Consider the following 9,799-nt stretch of genomic DNA (forward strand, 5'->3'; position numbering starts at 1 on the left):
GGCAGGGGTTACATAGTCTCAGCTGTGTCACATAGCTGGGGATGGAGGAGAGGAAAGATTTTTTTTCCTTTAAAATCCACCCTCTGAAATCCAATTCTGCTGGTACAGGTACTAAGTCTAACTCAGATATATCTGCACTACTTGTGCTCTAAGCAGAATTTGTTCCTTTACTAGGTCACATGCATGCTTCCTTGTGCCAGCTGGTTATACTCACTGGTGCAGGCAGGAGGCAGGATTTCTGTCTTGCTGAATCTCCATCCCTTGGGAGTTCTGAGCATCACTGTTACTGACCTCCAACAAGTAGTCTGTTCAGTGGCTTGGGGAAGCCTAAGGCCCACAACTGTGTCTGGACATTGCATGTAGAAACAGAGCAGTAAAAAACTAACCAGTGGTGAGCTTAAATAAAGATAGGCTATTTTTTACAGTTTACTGTAACATCTTCGAAGTTTTGGGATGGGGTGGCTATTTGTCCCCTTTCTGCAATGTGCTTGTAAAATCTCTTTGGAGAATTTCAGCAGTGCTGTGAATGAGAAGAGGTGCCTCTTGGATAACTGTATTTTTGTTCTCATCATAGCTACTGCCTTTATTTATGCCTGGAAGTAGCACACTCCTAGTGTGCTTCTTTTTGCTTCAGTATGATGGTAAACTGTAGTGTCCCAATACATACAGTAGGGTGGAATTCCAAATAAGCAACTAGAGTTACTCGTAGGCTAGCTTTTGTCCTTTCTTTCCTGTGCAATTTGTTTTCCTTTTTCTTTCTCCTTACTTTTTTTTTTTCTTCTTTTTCTTTTGTTGACATGAATTACCTTTCTCTTTGGAGTGAGCATAGATGACAAACATTAGATTTCAGATGTTCTGGAAATAGCATCCATTAATTGTGAAGCTGACGTTTACTAATTGTCTGGCAAGTTGTTCCTATGTAATTCTAAGAACATTTCCAGCTATCATTAGTCAAAGAGTTACAAAAACATTCCTAAGAGCAGAAACGTGCTCTACTGTGGATGTTTAAAATCACAAAAGCAGCATATACAGGAGGTGGTGTCATTCAGTCTGTAACAAAGTTGGCCTCTAAGATGAGCTGGTTTTAAGTCCCGATTCTGTAGATGAGTTTCTTGGTGCAGAATCCCAGGGTTGTGCAGGCCACGTTCAGTGTCGGGCCCATCCCATATTCGCATCCCATGTACCCATCCTATTCTGGTTCCATTCCAGGACTGGTCTAAATTACAGCACAGACACTGAATGCATACTCAGGATTCCTCTTCCAGCACAACTATTAAGCAAAGATGCTGATTAATTTAGATTAATGTAACAATATGTAACACATTAATTTTAATTAAAACATCTTATTAAAAAATTACTAAAACAGATGATTAAAGATACACATTTTGCCTTTTTGTAACAAGAGCAGTTATACTAAAATGTTACTGGGCATTTTTCCACTGACTTGATCAACCTGACGTCTGTGAAAATTTTGCCTTGAAAGAGGCATGTAAAATTAGGCCCTCAGCATTTGTTTGATGACTAGCAATTATTTTTAATACTTTCAGAGCTCTTGGGAGATGACAGTTTGACAGTAATAGTTCTCCTCAGTATCTTAGGTGTTTGGGAAATGCCTCTCTTTAACTAGTTTTAAATAATTATTTGCAGCACGGGAAGCTTCAGCATGGTGCTCATTCATCATTATTTCAATGTTCTACAGTTTAAGACATACTGAATATTGCCTCCAGACTTTCCTGGGCTTTTCAAGTTGGACAAGACTCTTAGCCTTTCCCTCTAGCTCTTTCCCTTCTATCATTTATGCTACAACTATCACCAATATTTTCTAATCTCACAAGATACAACCTGTTAGCAGATTTCTTCATTCTATATACATAACTATTATGCATGAGTTGCATTTTTTTTCTTTACAACTCTCTCTGATGTCTATTGTCTTCTACAGAGCATGCACACCTGTAGTGTGCATTTTCCTGTTACTCATTTTTTTCCTAATCTACAGCAATTTTGCCTTTCCTTGATCACAGTCCTGTAGAAGATCATATTTGTGAAATTGACTATGTGACCATTCTCTATGGATTTCTTCTCCATCAAAACCTATTTGTAGCTACTAGCACTACTTTTTCAGCCAGCTTTCTCTTATTTCTTATAAAATTATGGATTTCTTATAAAATTATCATTCACATCTGCTTGTGAACGATACCAGTTTTCTCTTCATGTGGAGATTTCAGAGAAGAACCTTACTGCACCTCATGTGGAGATTTCAGAGAAGAAACTCACTGGTTAGACTTCAGCTGCCCTGCATACTGGGGATGAGGTCTGTGCATATCTGTATCTAGAACCACTTCAAAACCTACTGAAGGGACTTTTTTTTTTTTTTTTTTTTTTTTTTTTTAAGCAACTAACTACTTGCTATAAGACTGGACACTGTCAGATTAGTGTGCTGTGATCACTGTCACATCACATCTGATCACAACTCTTCTGTGGTTCTTTTGTCTTATATCTCCTTTTTGGGAAGGGAATGATATTCTTTAGGCTGCAACAAACCAATGTCTCCAGATACAAAAACATGAATAAATAATAATAGTGCCTAATTATATTAAATATTGCAAAGGTTCTATTTATCTTGGAATCATGTAGCTAGAACTTCTGGTGCTGTTTTTCTGCTCACAAAATTTTTGTTCTGGTAACACAATGAAGGCCAAAGAACTAGACTGTGAAGAGTGCAAAAAAGAAATTAAAAACATTCACCATCTGTCTTTTGAAATACTTCCCAGAAATATAACTTTTGATTTCAAAAAAAAAATCAAGCAAACTGTAAAGACAGTAAGTAACGATTGCACATTGATTCACTTTCAAAATAAATTGCAAACAAATTCCTTTAAATAGAAAATTCTGATTCTGACCATATTGCCAAAATGAGGTACTGCACTGCACACAGATTTTACCACCTGGTTTGACAACAGTGATGACTGTCACAGACACCAGCTAGTGATTTCACTTTGCCTGCTATTGGAGTAGAACTCTATTATTCCTACCTATTCATTTATTATCATTATTTACTGGATATTATCAAGGAAGTCCTGTGTGTCAGGATGTCAAAGCATTTTGCAAACATTAGCAAATCAAGCATACAAAAGTGTTTCATTGTTTCTGGTCAATGCAGTTCAGCAGATAGGCCATGAACTGAATCCATCACCCAGTATGTTTCCATATGTCTGCTCTTCTCCCTCAGAGAGGCTGAGAAAGGCTGAGCAGCAAACACTTTCCAAACACTTAAATGCTCTTTCCTGCATTTGCAGTCCAAAGCAGACCTAGCATCTGCTGCTCTGCCTCTTATCTTGGTGACAGCAATAACCTTTGCAGTGCTCTTTTCTCCACCCCATGGTAGCATTTGGCCTGTGAAAGCTGTGGAGATTGTGTTCAGTCACCTTCTACTGCTGGAAGAAAAAGACAATTTTCTGTATGGGATGGAGAGAGAAGGATCTTGTGATATTTGACAGGCTATAGCTTCTTGAAGAATGAAGGCTGAGTGTACAGACTTGCCTGCAATATAGCAAAGGTGTCTTCATCAGAGCTAACAACAGAACTCAGCTACAGAAGAGAAATTGCTTCTGAGGAGGAGAAATTATTTCTAAAGGAATTTAGAAAACAAAACAAAACAACAAAGTTGAAGTTCTTAAACTCAGTTGATTAGATATACAAAGTAAATTATGAATTCATAAAAATTTGTATGAATTTAGCAAATCAAAATAAAGATTAGAATAAGATATTAAGAATCAACACCATGACCTAGACTTAAGGTAAACAACATTTTTAAAAGTGTTGGCAACACAACTACGTCTATTATATTGCTCAGGACTTGCTGGAACTTCTTGAAAATTCAATTGGATTTCCAGAAGTACTTACACTAGAGATGCATTTGAATTAAACTGTGAGCAATTTGTGCTCCTTTGTAAATTTGTGGATCTGTTTCACAGAAATCTTGTTTAAAGCTGGTCTAGGTATGGCTAACATTTATATGCCTTCCTTTTCTCCAAAATAATAAGTTATCTGCTTAACAGTGCAAAGGAGAGTGAGCACCTCAGACAGGTGCAGTCACCCCACTGCGCTGGGATGCTGAGCAAAAGAGCTAAACTGAAGGAATCTGAGGCCTTCTCCTTTCCAGAAAGTATGCACCTAAGTCAGGGTTGCATGAAAATGTTTCCTGGCTGACTCTGGAGTGATGTACTTGGGCTACTTTTAAAAAGTGACAGGAGTTTGGGATTTGTTTCAAAGAAAAGCTAAAAGATGTGTTCTTTTTACATTATTTACTACCCTATTTATGCAAGGAAAGATGAAGGAATAAGGCATGTAATTGTATGTCTCTTAAGCAACTAAAGAAATATGGAGGCTTGCATTACAGAGAATCTCTCGGGCTGACCCAAAATTCAAGAAGTTGTCCCCTGGAATCACCAGACAATGGGATCCATGAGCTCAGTTGTTCTGTGATGATGAACATAGTTTGAAAGAGCTCATCCTTTTTCTCAGATTTCTTCTTTGTTTCTTTCTCAAGTCAGGGAGCTGGGACTCTTGTAAAACAGACTGAGTCCAAGCTCCCTGACTGGAGATAGAAATAATCATGAGAAGAATGACAATACTGACTCCATTTGGGACAGTTTCCATGTGACTGGGGGAGCTGAACGTCATCTTTCTTCCAGGTCCTGCCATAATGGCATACTCTGTCCATGTGAGTTCATACCCCAGGGAAACACTTTTATTATGAGAGAAAGAGAGCTAGTCCTTTCCCCTCGCACGCTCCCTTCCTCCTCTGTTTGTCATCAGGTCACTTGGTTGTTCTTGTGTGGTACTGGAGCTTGTCTAATGCACTGCAATAGAAAAACACAACTTTCCAGCTCAGTGGAAACAGAGAAGGAGACAGAGGCTAATGGGATTAGGGAAGCTCCCGGCTCTATAATTATGTGGTATAGGCAGCACTTCCCATTGCTACAGTATTATTAAGTCAGACATCTCCCCCATTTATAACAGCCAGGTTTTATTTCTCTATATCATACTGCAGATACTAACTGCTTGGGCTCATAGTTTCTGCCTAAGACTGACTAGCAGAAACCTCAATTTCAGTAACAAATCCAAGGATAACTGTATTTTTGTCTTTTCTAAAAAGCCTGGCAATGGTTTGAAAAGTTCTACTGACTTAATACTTTGGTACAGAGTTCTTGAAATTTAGTATGCTGTTGATCTCTATGTCTGCTGACAGCTGGTCAACCTGCAGACTTTTGAAAAACTGCCACTCCACCAATATTACCAGAAATGCACATAAGATTTGTAGCCAAAGTTCCCAAAGATGGTGTGTGGGCATCTCGGGCTTAAAAGGACTTTTCTGGAGGGATAGTTCACTTCCACTGGGAATGAACTGGTTCTGAGCAAGGTTTGCTGTTGTCAGCTATCATGTGCTCTCATCCTTATACTCTCAACATTTATGCTTGGACTACATGGAGGAGGGTATCCACTATATTAAATGTTGATAAGTCAAGAGTGGAAATTGGAAAGGGGTATGGGAAGAGAACAGACAAAGGGCATGCAAGGGAAGAACCAGGCCAGTTGATCTTGTGAGGTGAAAGAAGAGGGGAAACAGACTGCATTGAGTGATGTAGCAGCACAGAATGCGCCAGCATACCTGGGAGGTCTGGACTGGTTCTCTAAGCAGACAAGCTAAGCTAAGGGGACTCTCTAAGCTAAGGGGACTCTGTTGGGTGAACAGTTCTTAAATGATATACAGGGTTTCCAGCAATCAGTGGTCTCTAATGCTATGTTGTATTTTTGTATGTTTTACATTAAAAGTGGTAGGAATGTTTTGTTACTGGAGGTCAGTCACCTTTCTGTGAGGACTGATGGGTGTCTATTCTTGCAATAAATAGTAGAAAATAAGCAATCCTATGAGGGAGTCAGGTCTGTAAGGGAAAGAGACAAAGGAAAAAAATGCATTGGTCTGATGGGGCAACATTAGAGAATTTGAGATATTTACTTACTGTCTCAGAAATGTTGCTACATACACACAAGTATATCAATGCAAGTACTATAAAATACGCTTCTCTTATATTATATTGTCATTCATGTTGTACTTGCTTTCTGGATACTGGACTTGAAGCACTGCAGTTTCTTTTGAGAGAATGCTCATAGGAACCTCAGAAGTTAACAGGTGCATTTTGAATATAATGTAGTCAGAATTATTCTGCATACATTGAAAAATCATAAGTGTCTCAAATTGAGTACTCTAAATTAATAAGTACTTTTGACCTTAGTGTCTCTGTACATTTCATAGTCAGTAACAGAGAGAGAATAATATTTCTAATCTCATGGTGATTTTATGAAAATAAACGTGTGGGAAATACTTGATTCTTATATAGATGTGTATTATGGAAGAACATCTTAGTAAGTTAATAATTCAGAGCAGGAGGTGCATTGTGTACAATAAATAGGGCATAGGCTACACTGCACAATTAGGAGAAAAGTGTATTGGAAAATCAGTCTTTAAAGTAGCTCAGTTCATTTCAGGCTCTGGCTGAATACAAGCTTCACAATCTCAGTGCTCTTTTTATGTTGCTTGTATGTTTAATATCTGCAGCAATAGCCTGCAGCACTTCAAGCAGGATTAAGTTTTGAGCTCTAGAAGTTGATGTTTAGAATCTAATTTTTAAATGGTAGAATAATTTTAATTAATAGAAATTATGGGAGATAATTTCATATCTTGTTTTACTGTGTAGACAATGCTGCTTTTACTGTAAAATCAGTAAAATCAGCTTCTGAAATTCCTCTTATTTCTACACATACTGTACCATTTTGTGATTTATGCAGAAAACCAAAGGTATCTCACTCTTAAAAATAACTCTGATAATTTTCTTAGTTTTAACTACAGAGACCAGTGAATAAGTAGAGTTACAATACCACAGTAAGTAAGAAAAAGCTAGGGAACCACAGAGCAAAGGAGCATTTTTGATTCTCTGTTTCTGTTACTCTTTTACTGTTGTTACAAACCCATACTAGCACCGTTCCAGTAATGAACAGATGCTTTAGGGAAAGGTTTGGTGCCTTTTTGCATATTCTATAAGTATTATTCAGCAGAATCAGGGAATAACGGGACTGACTTATATATATTTGTCTGGTAAAATCATGCAAAATTAAACAATGACAAATGAGGTTAAAATGTTTTCAGAACTAAAGGAAAACAAACAAACAACAAAAAAAACCAACAAACAAACACAAAAATATTGTTCGAGAACTTCAAGTTTGAGAGTTAACATGAAGTGTTGGCTTGAGGTAGATGTATACACTTCTACTTTCTCTTGACGTACTACGTGAAAGGAATCAGACAGCTATTTGGGGCAGTTCTTCAAGAACACTTTCACTGGATTGGCTAGTGCAGCCAGACAGGAAAAGGTGCCATAAAACCATATGAGACATCTACAGGAAATCTAAGTGAAAACCTTAAAAAAAAAAAAAAAAAAAGAAAAGAAAAGAAAGAGGTGAAAACAATAGAGTTAAACGAACCAAACTTCCAAGAATCAAAGGGAAGAATCAAAGACCTTGATCAATCAGCAACAAGGGAGAAACAGTACATGTAATCAAGGGACATTAAGAATGTCGAAGGATTATGTACGTTGAGGGGGACAACTATAAAAACAAGTCCTCCTGATTCTCTAGTGGATTTTTAGGTGGAATGATAAAAAGTTTCAAACTTTGATGGCTCATTTATGATACTGATGAAATTTGGCCAGATTTTTCCTGGTCTATTCCATCAAGCATGAAGCAGTCTCCCTCACAGTTTTTCTGCCATCATTTGCTAGATCTCGGCTTCCTGTAAAGGGAGGGATTGAGCAGCACGCTTCCTTGCCCAATCCTATTTTAAGTTAAAGGGCTTGCAGGTTATGTCTCTCCTTGCCTTTGCTTCTAGGGGATGAGTTTGTCCCCAAGCTGTTTAAAGGCTTTTGTCCAGTTAAGACATAATATACATATATATATATGTGTGTGGTTTTAAAAATAATCAGTTTGGAGTAGAACAGCTACAAACCTGTTATCTACCATGTAGCTCTGCACAAAAACATAACCTTGGTGGTTTAAGTTACCATTTGTAATAAGGTGCATTCACACCTTGGTTCTGCATGTAGCTCTGAGTGAATGGATACCTGTTCCTCTGAATAACAATCAAGATTGTCAAAGACAAGGATGATTTTGAATGCCACCTCTTTGAATGCCCCCTCAGGGCCAGATTCACAGAAAGCAGGGATAAACACCCTTGAAAATCTGATCCCCTTTAAGAACCTTGCACACAAAGCTAGTAGTTGACAATGAAGATTCTGAAAAAGTTATCTCAGGTTTTCTGCCATGAAGGAACATGGGAGACCCATTTCCTCCTCAGAAACACTCTGCTCCTAGCCTCATCCTGTAAGCCTAACCTTAGTGTACAATTATTTAGTGTAACCTTGCTGCCAACAGCTTGCACTAAATTTAAAGCACAAACTGCTTTTCCTCTGAGGATGGTTAAACAAAATATTTGGGTGACCTGACCTGAGCTTTTCACCAAGGTAGTAAGTATTTCCTAAGAGAATGTACTAAGGGCATTGCAACTATATTAATATAACATGCTCGATTGTTATATATTGTGATTTTAAAAATAAATAAGTAAAAGAAAATTTGAAATTGTCCTCATAAAAATAGGAACAAATCACCCCTGGCTGTTTGAAAAATGAGCCAGGGGAATATGATAAACTACAGGAAATAAGACTAAGCAGCGAGTGGCAAGCCAATGGAGAGGATTATAACAGTGAGGAACAGTTGCTGAGCATGTAAATAAAATTATAGATGATTAGAGAGGGAGTGAGGAAGAAAATAAATATAAACAAAGACAGCATGCATAGCTGAGTGCCAGCATGCAGGCAAAATAGTATCAATTTACCGTATACATTTTAGACAAGCCATTCCTCAAACGTCTGAAAAAATAGGGCTCCAGTGGATGTTAAACACTTATGTAGCCCATTGACCTCTGGAAGTCAGGATGATCTGTACTTAAACTGTGCAGATCTAGATCTAGCAGTTGTCTTAAAAACCTAGGATGATAGGTTTCTACACTTTCCTAGGATGATAAAGATTGGCAATCTACACAAATGCTAGAGATCTTGTTAAAAATTCCTCCCTGAGGTGTAGCCTAAGTCGTCTAACAGTTTAAGCTTTCCACATTTGATTCTTTCAGTAGATGACCTAGTGAGCAAATTTTCTTCCTTCTTTGATGCTACCTTTTACATATTGCAAGTTTCCAGTCTGAATTAAAGTTTTATAATTCCTTTGATGTTTCCTATAGGTCATATTTTTGACATTCTTCATACTTCCAGATTCGTTCTGTACCATCTTGAAAAGCAGTAACAAAACATGGCCAGATTTCTAGCTAAGGATTTACCAGACTTAACCTGGGTAGAATATTCCTTCTCATTCATGTTCATACTTCTGTGCTTAATACTTCTAATTTCCTGAAGCAGGATGTCATTACTGACTCTTTTTCTGCTTGTCATCCACTATATACCCAAAAAACTCTTCTGCAGAACTCCCTCCTAGCAAACCGTTTACAATGCTGCATTTGTGCATTTTGTAGGAACCTCTGGCCTTTCTTGCTGGATGGAAAGAACCAGGCAACCAGGCTCACGACAGAAGTCAGTACATGACAATTCCAGAAAGAGCATGACAGTGACCCTTCCTTTGCTTTATCTTCTCAGCTCAGGAACTCCACAGACTGAAGGACATCACGATTTACAGC

The sequence above is a fragment of the Anas platyrhynchos genome, chromosome 1 (assembly GCF_047663525.1).
Source record: "Anas platyrhynchos isolate ZD024472 breed Pekin duck chromosome 1, IASCAAS_PekinDuck_T2T, whole genome shotgun sequence".
NCBI lineage: Eukaryota > Metazoa > Chordata > Aves > Anseriformes > Anatidae > Anas > Anas platyrhynchos.